The sequence below is a fragment of the Apteryx mantelli genome, chromosome 1 (genome assembly GCF_036417845.1).
Source record: "Apteryx mantelli isolate bAptMan1 chromosome 1, bAptMan1.hap1, whole genome shotgun sequence".
Lineage (NCBI taxonomy): Eukaryota > Metazoa > Chordata > Aves > Apterygiformes > Apterygidae > Apteryx > Apteryx mantelli.
In genome coordinates, this window is record NC_089978.1 from 197992086 (window position 1) to 198004381 (window position 12296).

Sequence of the window (12296 nt, forward strand, 5' to 3'; positions counted from 1 at the left end):
GCACCTTCTTCTGGCAATAAAATAAGATTTATTGTTAGAAAGTAAGTGTCTTTGAAAGTTCTTTACAGCTATAGCTGCCACTAACAGGGTTGGAGGTAGTTGAGTTGCTGACTGAGGGCAGGCAGGGGTTGTGCAGCTGCATGTAGGGGTTCCCACATTTTGCATGCTCCCAGGTAGATCACTGACTACACCAGTCAGTACCGAAGCTGGGATGCATTTGTCCCTGTTAGCCACACTGGTGAATATGCCTTGCCTGGTCAGAGGCAATAGAGCCCTACAAGGTCGCAGTGTGGCACTCGGCCAGTGCCCTGCATTGGCTGAGCACAGAGTGGCACCATGTGAGGCTGGCCGTGTGGCCTGATGCTCAGCAGGGCCATGCAGGACCCATCTGCCCCAAAATCAAAGGAGGCCATACACTTGTCTGCTCCCTTCCCTTCTTTTGTGGGTGCTGTGCTCATTGGAGGACCCACCACACCTCCGCTGAAGGGCTTACTGATATTCTGGCATATTTTTTTTCCATTTCTTGCTGAGAAATGTGAAGTAGGTTGACCTTGATAATGGACAGTTTTCAACTTCAGTTACCACTAAATTAATATTAGCTTCCAAAATAAATGATGGACTAATCGATTCACTTAATCTAGGTCTAAAAACTCAAATCTATTTCAAATGAATAGGCTTTCTCCAAAAGCTCAGCTACCTGGAAGACAGGGGAGATGTATCTCCTCATTAATTTTTTCCATTTCATTGATGCTCCCACCACTATCCCACCATTCCCAACACTATTATGCAGTTACAGTCTTGACAATTTATTTCTTTATAAGTGTATTTCTGTCTTTGATAGTACTTCCAATAAAATCTGACTCCAGATGCTACAGTAATACAAACAATAAATAGCAAATGGCCTATTTGCAGTTGCTGTGGTAGGTCTTACATGACCATACTGGTGCACATAATTTAACAAAGACTTTTTCTGGTCCAGGTGGATGGTCAAGTCTTTGAAGATACACTCTTCTATTTCTATCTGTGTTAGAATTATTTGGAGGAGGGAGAGTTACAAGCAGCAGAGAGCTGTGCTACAAACCTTTATGCTGATCTCCTTAGCTAGAGCCAGTTTTTAAAGCAGAGTTGATACTCAGAAATGGGCATTTGGTTTCCTGAGATGATAGAAATCAAAATTTTCTGTATTCTGTCTGGACCTCCTCCACCAGGATATTAATGTATTTGGATCCCATATCTGTAGCTCTTCCCAAACGCTGACCTGTGGAGCCATGTAATCTTCTACCTCTCATCAGGGGATTAACAATACCAACAGAAGCACAACAGACAGATTTCCAGATTTTTAAAATTTGCTGATTTAACATTCTGAAATTTTGAAATTTGGGGAAATGCTTTGTTCATTTCTTCTTTCTCTCTCACCACTGCCTCACTGCCTGTAAATGTAAACAAAGCAATAAAAACATTTGTTTTTAAAGTCATCTTATTAATGTTAGGTGATTGTTCATTCCAGGAATAAAAACACCTGATCTGTGCACCCAGAAGTCTGAGTGATCAGCAAAAACATGAATGGGTGGACAAAAATTATACCGTCTGGAGGGTCATGATCTTCTACACTCAATTTATCCTGAGCTCCCATTAAAGTCTAATGAAAGCCCTCGTGGATAAATTTGTTCCATGGTGGGTTTTCTATTTCTGTATATTATCTCTTTTGCATGTCTGGAAATATAACTAACACCAACCTTAATTTATCAGTGGGGAAGCCATGTGGCAAGCAAGAAAAAGGCAGAGTTATTTCAGTGAGCTATTGTACCTAACATATGGTTGTATGTTTTGAGCAAGTATGGAAAGGCTGGGGCTCAATTTGCTCCACTTCAGTGTCTGACAGGCAGATGTGTGGGGCTGCAGACACAGTTTGACAGCAATACCAGCTTCGGGTGCTACCAGCATCTTCTTTCCACTCCCAACCTTTCCTCTGACTCCCATCCCTGTACTGTGGTGTGATGTCCCCTTGCTTTTGTGAGCAGGGCTGTTTGGGTGTCCTTCCTGGGAGCATCGAGTGCTCATCCAGCTAAGAAGTTTCCTGTTAAAAAAGTGCCCTAAACAATGCATTTTTTTAAAGTCTTTCTTTTTGAAAGATTGAGATTCCTTAATCTGACTCATATCATGACTGCTCAAGCAGCTGAGCCAAGGTTATGGGAGTGGGCAAAAGCCATAGTGTAGTGGTAGCAACACCGTAAGCTGAGTATTGCCCCTCAGGGCAATATATCATGAATAAGCAGCCTTGGTATGAACTTGAGGACTCAGTGGGGAGGAACTGGCAGCGTCAGTGGGTGACTCACCCGACCCATCGCACAGTACAGCTCTGCAGTGGTGGCAGCCTCTGCGAGGCCAAGCTGTGGCCAGCCTGGCTCCCTCCCTGCCCTCGGCTCCACTCCCGCTGCCTGGCATGGCCACTGCACCCTGGGCCACCACCGGGCAAGTGGGCTGGAGGTGCTGAGCTGGAAACTCACCCGGGGGCTGGGCTGGAGACTGGTTTCTCCTGGATCAGCTCCCTGTACTGGCTCCTTATATCAGTTCACAAGCCATGGCCAGCAAGGGCGGGAGAGAGGCTGCATGTTGCAGCCTCAGTGTCTGGAGAAGCTCACGCTGCTGGGGGACAGAGCGCTGCACATCTGGCTAAGAAGGAGGTGTACAGACATGTGAGGGCCCCTGTGTAGCTCCCCTAAATCTAAGGGCTCTTTAGGGTAACAAGCTAAGACTTAGATATCTAACCAGAGGCCAAAGTCAGGGTAGGTAAGTCTCACCTTAGACAGTGCAGCTCAAAGAACATGAATATTTAAAATATCCTATGGAGTCTCCTTTTGCCCCTGAGTCTTTAAGATGAAAACAAAAGCTGGCTGGCTGAACATAATCAGACCAGCATTTTTGTGTTTCATCAGCTTTTTCCTAATGCAAGGTCTCTGCTAGGGTCAGTGGATTTGTAAAAATGGGAATTATTTTTTAGAGAAAAAAGAGCTAAAATCACTCACATACAAAGCACAAACAGAATGAAAGCTCAGATCAGTTAGTTACAATTTGTGACACTGTTCAAAAACAGGCATGTGTGCATTTTTTCTGTTAAAAATTCCTTGTCAAAATAAAAATTTTTGCTTAAATTAAAAATTGCCTTAGTTTTGCACTAAAAGCAGATTGTGTAGGCAGTGAATTAAAGTTGCACACCATGCATAATAAGAAGATTTTCACCAAAGAAACTTTGATACACTTAAGGTGCTGTGGCAGCCACAACTTATTTTTGTTTATGTTTCAGGAAAAGTAATTTCCTGTCAATCTGTGCCAGACTCAGAGAGTGGGAATATTTGCAAACACAGGTTACTCTAAAAATAAGTTGGAAATGATAGTTTTGTGCACTTCGAAGAATGATACAGGCTGGGAACAGTACAGCTTCTCAAAGACAAAAATCCAGTCCTTAAAAAAGAAAACAAAGCAATGTCACATACTCTTTAATAAGATTAAAACCACTAGAATGTTTTTACAGAAACTAAGCAATGGCACTGTTCACTTTTTACATACCATAACATGCAGCAGTCAAGAGCATTTAGATGTCAAATTAGAGGAGAGGTGGGAACTTTTTTGGTAGCTTCATAAAGTAAAAGTAAGAATGTATTTGAGATTTAACTTTGTGATTTTTAATAGATACAATATACCAATTTATCCCTTATTTAATGTCACCAAAGTAATTTCAAGGTTGTATTTTCCTGATTCAGTGAATATCTCGTTTAAGCTGCAATAAGAAAACATGACTAAACATATCCATGTGTATATTTAAATATATACATTTATTATATTGATCTTTGCCCCAGAAAGAGCAGAAGAGTTAACCCAGGAATGAGGCTTTGTTTTCCGTCATGTGGAAGCAAGCTTAGAGGCAGTTACATAACCTTTTAACTTGGCACTTATGGTCTTTGCAGAGGTTCAGATTATGTGTATTATGTAACCTAGTTTACACAAGAAGCCAAAAACATCCAACAAGCTAAAAATAAGCAGTCTTCTGTAATTTCAAATGGCAATATTTCAAACTTCTTTAGTATGACTGCTCTTATTTTAACAATAAAAGTGGTCCCTTCAGACAATTTATTTATTTTTTGTCTTTGGCAATGTTTTACTACACTGGCAGTCTGTTTTCTCAGAGAGATTCAAAGCTACTTTCTCATTTTTCCATTACAGCAAGACTCTTCTGTTTTTTATTTAAGGTGCTCTCCTTTTGTGTTTGTGAAAAGAAACCTGGAATATTGTTTCTGCTTTTTCTGACATTTGTGAGCAGCTTTTGGAAAAATGATGTTTTTTTCTGTGCTAGTAATAACATTTTCAGTTAATTAGCAGGTTATTAAGCCTATTTGTTATGTTGCTCCTTCAGACACTGGGTTTTCAGGACAGAACACAAACTATTTATTTTTTGCCTTACTATAGTTGCTGCTTACCTTGGTTTTGTGGCCACTCACTTAATATTTCCCTCCAGTAAGAGACAGGTATGCTAGAGAAACCCTATGGGACTGGTAAGTCAGTCCCTGACTGCAGTAAGGGTAGTGGATCCTGTACACAGAGGGTGGCTGCCTTTTCTTAGGCTGACATTTGCTTTCACCTCGTATCACTATCCCTGTCCTCCTGTGTATGACCGCTCATGCTTCTCGCTATAAGGAATGGTCCGGTGGAGGTGAGCTTCAATATATGCATTTTAATGTTCAGGGAATTTGACCCTTCATTTTTGCACAGGGTTCCCAATGGGCTTGTTAAAACAGACCCTCTCCAAATGCCTTCTTCCCCCCTTCAGGCTGCTCTGGGTCAGTGGGCACAGGGAGCATATTTGCCTGCTCATGCGGTAGGAGAAGGCCCAAGGTGCTGGTGGTGGCCGTTTGCTACAAGACTTGTCTAAATGGGAGAGTCCCAGCCCCTTCTGGCCTTCCTCCTGCTCTTTGGCACCCAGAGCAGGCTGCGGCAGGAGCGCTGCTGGGGGCACCGCATGAAGGTGAGATACAAGCCGGTCTGGCAGGGGGGACAGGACGGAGGCAAGGACACTTCGCAAGTCTATCAAAGGTGCTTTTTCAAGCTTCTGAAATTCGGTTATGCACAAAGGTCTCGCCCAATGGTCGACATAGTGCTTGAGCCCTTCAGCCCTACGATGGTAAGTGATGCTGATTGCATGGGGTTAATTTGCACAAGTGTGAACTGAAATCCTTTGGAGACTTCAGACTGTTCTATGGACAAGTGCTCTTTTCTTAAGTTTCAGCATCAAACTTTGTTTTGTGCACTTTGGACTAATCACAAATGTTTTAAACTTAAGAGAACGGAGAAATAAGACAAACGCTCCTTGGGCTTCTGTAAGAATTTAGGTATTGATGTATGTTGATTGGGATGGAATAGTGTAAGTACTGAGGTTGCATTCATTCCTCAGCAGCAGTACTCAGAAGGGTCTCCTAGCTCTCTGACCCCACTCTGAGTATACTTTGATCAGGACCTGATAATAAACTGACCTGATTTCAGTGAAGATGCTAATTTGAGTTGTGGAGTTCCCCACTCACTTTGGACAGAAAGCACTTGATTTTTCTGAATATGATCTCTTATTTTTGTGTGTGTGTGATTCCTCCACTCTTAAAGGGGCACAACCTCATCTGATTTAAGATAATACATCATTTTTGATTTGCAGTAGCTGAAAACCAGACATGAACTATTCATATTTGCTTTGTTCGTTCTCAGATTTTTCCTTTTAGGCTAGCACTAATCCTTTAGTTCCTAGCACCCACCCGCTGTTGCAAGGATGGTCAGCAACAATTCCTTAAAATATCCTCTCTGTGCTCACAGTGAAGCAGCAGGTCATATGACTTTTGATGAAAGCTGCATGGAGAGGCTGCCTGAGACCATTGCCACTGAGTGAGGCTTGCTAAATTTGTTCAAAGCCTCCTATTAGAATCCAATCCATCCATGAGGCTTACGGAGGTTTACATGACTCCCGGCTTAAAATAATTGCAATAATCCCTTAAATTGACAACGTTGAATTGTATTTCCGCCAACAATAACATTTAGTTCTAATGTAATATTCAGCTGGTGGGGGAAAAAATCAAATGCCTTTTTTGTTGTTGTTGTTGCATTACAGTTATTCTGTAGGAGGAGGAAGAAAGGAATGTCACCCAAATCTGCTGATGCCGGGTACAAGCTGTAATCATTCCAGTCCATGTGTGGGAGTTCGTTCTGCAGACACTGGGGGGGCTGATCTTATCCTAGAGCAAGTACAAAGTCACTCTGCTGGACTCACTGGAAAGTTAGTGGGAGGAGAGTCAACCCCTTCCTATATGGCAGGGCTAATCTTCTGTTTAATTTCTGTGAAAAGAGTATGCTCAGAACATTAATTATCATTTATTTGCTTTTTCAATTGGGATTTACCATACAATTGGATCAGGAAAATGGACAGAGAGTAAAACTATTTCTTAAGAGAATCATTTCAACACAATTTAACACGCTATGAAGAATAAGGTAGCACTAATTTGTTGGTATTTGATCTTTTCTCTCAGTAGCTGCAGAACTGCAGGAAAAAGAGGATGGTAATAACATTCCATTAAGCCCATTCCTGGTCCAAAACCACCCTTCATCCACACTGTGTGGGCACACTAGATGCCCAGAAAAGCAGTGAAGCCCTCTGTAGAGGGAGAGCCCAAGGAGTTTTCATGTCTTAAAATGGGCCCACACTTGTTTTTTTGCACACAGCCTAAGTCAGGTGGCTGTGCTGTGGTCCTCTAAGCACATCTACCAAACTTGGCTCTTCATAGTGTGGTTATTTTGAACTACCAATAAACGAACAGTCAGCAGCGTCACAGGAAACCTGGACATCCTGGGACTCAGAGTTTAAGCCAGCTCCTGAACACAGAGTTCATGTCATGCTGCTGATGTAACCCTAGAGAGTGAATTGCCTTGCTTGCAACTAGTGTAATTCTTATAACTTTCTAATATGCTATGCTATGCCAGTATCCAGGCCATTATGCTGATTCTATAGCATAAAAGTCCAAAATAAAGCAAAAGCTACCCTCTTTGGAAAAGATGTACTGGAAAACCTTTGGGATTTAAAACAGGGGGAAAGTTGTGGTATGGAGCACTGAGAACCTTTCAAAACTAGACACAGGCAAAAGAAGCCCTGTCATTATTTCAGTATATACCAGACATTAGTGCAGTCACTGGCGTCAAGAGCATCATGGAAGTACAAAGCTAAGCATAAAGACTGACTTCATGGATGTTTCTGTGAGATATTAAATGAAGCCATTAAACCAGCTCCCTTTTTGCTAGGGCTAAGTATGGATTTAATCTCTGCGTCTGGACCACTGTCAGATGTAGTTGTCTGCAAATGAGAGAGACTTACGTAGCATGTAGTGAAGGGGGAGCTGTATGTGCCATAAGGGCACTTGATCAATCTTTTTCATTTTTCCAGCTATCCAGCAGGCCACCATAATGCAAGTGTTCTCACACAGACACTGGGAAAATTCCACTATTGCAGCAAAAGGCGCTGATATGATAGAGACCAGGTTACTATCCTGAGGAAAACTACACAGACTTGTAACTCGTTTGCTAAAATCTGCTCACCTCTGTCTAGCAGTCCCAATCTTTTGTCACAGGAGGTTCAATTTTACTGCAGAATTGCTATCAGTACCTGTCTCCCAACATGCCATAGGTGAGTTAAAATGCTGAATTATAGTTTTTGAATCTTTATTCAGCTTATTGCTCACAGGTGCTATGGGAAGTAACTGTGCTGCAACAGATTCACACTTTAATTTGCAGCATTTTAAGAGTGTTCTGCACTAGATTTGAAATACTATCAAATATATATGTCAGCTCATGCTGCTCAGGGTTTCTAGCATCTTTATTGGGAACATTTTACTGAAATGGTTTGAATCCCAGCTGTATCAGCCCTCATTGTCACTGAGTCATGGTCAGATAACGCTAGGTGAGGTCCTGCTCCATTTTTATTATTCATTATGCTCAATATTCAGTCCCTTACGTTTAATAACTTAACAGAGATACTCCACAGCATCTCTTCCAGGCCACTAGCTAAAGGATGCATTGGTCTAACGAGCCCCCATCCACACAAAGGAAGGTAGAGGATGGCAGCAATGCATCTTCCCATACTGTCCTCCCTCAGGCTGTGGCAAATGGCTTTCAGGGTGATCTTCTCTGTCTCTGGGCTCTGTGCATCTGCAAAGCCTCTGAGCATATTGCCTCCGCATCCAGATTTGGCACTGAAAGCAAGATTTGCTTCTGATGTTGTGACTTAAACCAGACAAAATTTGTTCCAGCTCATGAGACTTCTGAGTGTATCAGTTTTAGCTTTGTTGATAAAAAGACAACAAAACAATAATTCTATAAAAATCCAGAGATTTTATTGGATCTCTGTGAGTGTGAAAATTCACATTTAAAAAAACCATGCACCTCTGACAAAAGTGTTTGGTGATTGGCTGGCCTGTTGGGACAGCCTGTTTTAAGCCCATCAACTTGTGCTGAGTCAATGTCATATTATTGTTACAATGTTAACTGGAAAGGAAAAAAAAAAAAAAACCCTCACTGTCTTTATTCACCATTTATAACTTTTCTAATCCTTTGAATGAATAGAGTAACATCACTGGAATAGAATTCTGTTACAAGATAAATGTCAAGGTTTTGAAGTACATTTCTCAGCTATAGATTAATCGGGATAGAGAATACAGGACTTACATGATCTGATCAGTGCTTAGACTTTCCCTTATCATTTAGTTGGCCTTTTTTTTTTTTTTTTTTTCAGCACAATCCTGTGATCTGGTACAAGCAATGTCCTCTGTGTCTATTCAGTTCTGAGCTGTATGTTTTAAGCTGGTTTTGCTTAGACCTAGCTAGAGCTGTTTGCTGTCTAATATAAGGTCGCACTTGCTTCTGTCTATTGGGAATTGCTGCCTGTTGTGCTTTTTGACTGTCAGCTGGACACCAAGGCAGGCTGCCTCTGTGCTGACTTGGTTCACAGAACAACCATAATTAGCAGAAGGGGTATAATTGGATACATTCATCCTGGGTTTTGGCAATTATGACAGGCGTAATTGAGAGAAAAACCTAGCAGAAAGGGGAGGAGAAGTTCCTAGTGTGCACTGTAATGCTGCACAAGTAGAATCAGATTTAAAAAGCCTGGGTGAAGGGAACAGCACTGAGCAGAGCCTGGGCACCGGGCTTCCTCTCAGCTCTCTGACACAAGTGCCTGCAGAGCTTGCTCCCAGCTCCAATATGTGTGATGGTGAAATGCACCAAAGGGAATAAACTCAGGAAACAGGACACCTCAGTGGTTTGCCCTCAGAGTGCAATATGAAATAGTGACTGTTTCTTTCTTAACAGTAGGACAACTGCAAGTACCTTTCCATGTAAGCCCCTGCATAGTAAGCTTTTCTCTGGGGCTCTTTCTGTACCAGACCAGCCAATGCTGCTGCAAAAACAGAACTGCCACTTCCCTGGAGTGTTCAATAACCTATAGTGATACTATTATTGATAGTGATATTATCAGTGGCCAGATGACCAGTGACCCAGGCTGGGGTGCATGCTGGGGCCATGCAGCCTGGCGGGGCAGCCCTGGTCCTGGTGCTGCCAGCCCCGGGGTGCACTGCCCCAGGAGCCCTGACCCCATGCAAGCCGGCTACCTGCATGCTGGTGTGAAGCGACATTGCACCGTGAGAAGCAATGCATACAGGCGCTGCATGGGAAGCCATCCCCAAAACCTCGAGCAAATGTCCCAAGGGCTGTGCTCAGCCCTGCTGAGGGACAATTTACCCACCTGGCCTGTGACAGGCCTGGGAGGAGAGCTGCCTGGCAGCAGCACAGCTCTCTCTGAGGGAACTGAAAAGCAGAGCACATAAGCAATTTGAAGAGTAATTGTAGGGATTTGCTGCCCTCTGGTAGGATTTTCTTGCAGCTCCGACTCTCTGTGAGTGAGAGTTGTGCACAGCCAGATGCACTAGTGCAGGGGGCATCTGCTGGCAGAGGGAGCGTGGTGGGTACCTGCCTGGGGATCTGCTGGCCTGCCTGTATTTTGGAGCTCCTTGGAGGCAAACAGAGCATTGCTGTAGGCAGCAAATGGCTGGGGACCCCAGTTATAGCCTCCCTGCTCTTTCCTGGAAAGCCAGAAGGCTTTTGCTGATCTGAGGGAGAGGGTGGAGTAGGAGGTACCTTGGCTGGTGCTGTCATGAAGCCCCCTCCCTTTGTTCCATCCCTCCCAGAGGCAACAGGACAGCAAGCCTGACTCCCTAGAGCTGGTCCTTGGGTGTTTGTGCCCTCACAAGAGCAAGCCCATCTTGGTCCAGCTTGGGCTGTACATCCTTTTAGTGACAAAATTGAGTTTGGCCTAAAATGCTGAGAAGCCCTGAGTGGCTCTGCTAAATTTAGTTTCTCAGCATGATATATTCTTTCTGAGAGACACTGAGAAAATTAAGCTAATTTTCATTAAAACCATTTCCCAAAAGGCACGTTAATGCAAATTAAGTGTGCTACTCCCTTTGCCTTTTCATATGGGTCAGCCATCTAATTTGCCGACAGTGGTTTTGAAAATCTGGGACTACTCTTCTTCACTAAATGCACAATATTGCGAGTATCTAGGGGTGAGATTTCTCTGATGAAAGTTTGAGTTCTGCATGTCTACACTGCACATGCATCGGTCCTGTGACCTGTCTTTGTAGCCAGTAGAAGAAACTGGCATATGTAGGACACATCAAATCACTGGTGTCTCAAACCATCAGATGACTTGTATCCTAAAAACATCTATGGCTTATTAAAAGTGCCTGGGGTCACTACCTTGGATGTTGATGGTTTTGCTGCAGATGCCCCAAATTAGGTCCTAAAACAACAAAGAAATGGAGATGGGGGGGGGGGTGTCAAAGAATACCACAGGTGCATAGATATCACCTAATTGATGTTCTTTTTTTGTCATAAAGAAGGGATATCCTAGATGCCCTGGAGGAATACAACTGTTATTCCCATTCATTTATGAACCAGTCTAGCTGCTCAAATGAGACAAATGATCCTTACCTCCAGCAGCTGACAGTCCCAGGAGATATAAACAGCTAGGCAAGGACCGAGGAAGAAGAAAAAGAAGTAGGACTCGGAAAAGTACAAATACATGATACTCACTGATGGTTGTACTGCTACAACCATCCCTAGGTTTCCCTAGGGCTTTGAATGGGGAGGGGAGCTCAGGGTTGGGTGCGGGTAAGGCTGAATAAGCAACTTCCATACTGATGAGTGAGCAAAGCAAAGGAGGCTGAGGCAGTGCTACTTGCTAGGAGAGGGGCAAATCAGCAATGCATAAGAGGCATGTTTTTATGATAGAGATGATTGTATTATGTGAACAGAAGATGGGCACAGGCAATGACACTATAGCTATTTAATTAACATATATACATGCATGCACACATACGTACATACATATATATATATATACATATACATAGTACAGACATAGCAAACAATGTAAGCTTTTAGTGGCTTGATGCCTTACACTGGTGTGACTAATGATTCTGCTTGTACCAGTGGCCACAGGCAGTGGCATAAAAGTCCACATTGCACAATGCAGTGCTGTGCAAAACAATATGAGCTGGTTCGTAAGGAGTTAGTTCAATGTGATAATACAGCCAGGCTAATAAATAATTAGAGCAGCCTTTCATGGATCTGGTTTATTGCTGTCAGGGGTCTGATCTTGTATCCCTTTATGGTACTGCACAATGACAGTGAAATATGTGTGCTTGTTTAGAGCTATTTGGAGCATCTCTAGATGGCACAGTACTAGACAGGTCAGGCAGGTTCACAAAGCTGTGAAGATGGTGATAAAACCTAAGATTTGATTTGATAGTTATCTTTGTTACTATTGAGAGATTTGGGGGAATAAGGTAACCATTTCTTCATCAACCTTTTCAGCTACAACAGCTGTGGCTACTAAGACACCCTGGGGCCCACTGAAGTGATGGTAACATCCTCAGTGATTTCAGAAGGATTTGGATTGGCAAAACCAGCAGCTGCTGCTAATTTCTGCAGTTACACTCCACAGACCAACACAGGTTTGCTTCAGCTGAGAATCTGCCCCCTTTGTTTGGATTAGATTATGACCACTTTGTTTCTTCAGTGCTACTGTAAGACAGTGATACCTTAGAAATGGCTGATACATATTCATATAGCTGTATGTGGAATAAGTAGTAATACCTCTTCTCTTATGCTCTACAGACAATCTGGGAGATCCATCTACTGCTGTCTCTTACATC